Source organism: Heteronotia binoei, chromosome 8 (genome assembly GCF_032191835.1).
Source record: "Heteronotia binoei isolate CCM8104 ecotype False Entrance Well chromosome 8, APGP_CSIRO_Hbin_v1, whole genome shotgun sequence".
NCBI classification, from domain to species: domain Eukaryota; kingdom Metazoa; phylum Chordata; class Lepidosauria; order Squamata; family Gekkonidae; genus Heteronotia; species Heteronotia binoei.
In genome coordinates, this window is record NC_083230.1 from 127,658,005 (window position 1) to 127,658,844 (window position 840).

The window sequence follows — 840 nt, forward strand, 5'->3', positions numbered from 1 at the left end:
TTTTCCAGATAAGAGAGCTCTGGCTGACCCAAGGCCATTCCAGCAGCTGCAAGTGGAGGAGTGGGGAATCAAACCCGGTTCTCCCAGATAAGAGAGCTATGGCTGACCCAAGGCCATTCCAGCAGCTGCAAGTGGAGGAGTGGGGAATCAAACCCGGTTTTTCCAGATAAGAGAGCTCTGGCTGACCTAAGGCCATTCCAGCAGCTGCCAGTGAAGGAGTGGGGAATCAAATCCGGTTCTCCCAGATAAGAGAGCTATGGCTGACCCAAGGCCATTCCAGCAGCTGCAAGTGGAGGAGTGGGGAATCAAACCCGGTTTTTCCAGATAAGAGAGCTATGGCTGACCGAAGGCCATTCCAGCAGCTGCAAGTGGAGGAGTGGGGAATCAAACCCGGTTCTCCCAGATAAGAGTCCGCACACTTAACCACTACACCAAACTGGCTCTCTTTAAGAATGTAAGCATGCTGTGTTACTCGTTTTTTTGCTATTTCTTCCAATCTGTACTGTGCGTCCCCTTCCACAGGCAGTGGGCTAGTCCCAGCCCGGCAGTTCTGACTGAGCACAATCGGCCGGCTGTTAGGAGACTGAAGGCAAGCGAGTGCCCTTGTGAGTCCAACAGAGCCCAGCCTAACAGCTTCCGGAGGCATCTCCTTCCCAGCGGCTCTTCCTCTTTCAGGAACAGTTCAAACCAGCACTTCTGGTCTCAGTCGACAGCTTCTGTTAAATGGGTTCGTGATGCACGGCAGAGAACAGGAGAAACGCCCCAGCGGCTGAAGGCAGAGAGCCTGGTCCTTCCGAGGTGAGTCCAGCGTAGCGACGGGACACCCCAGAGCTGTGCCGG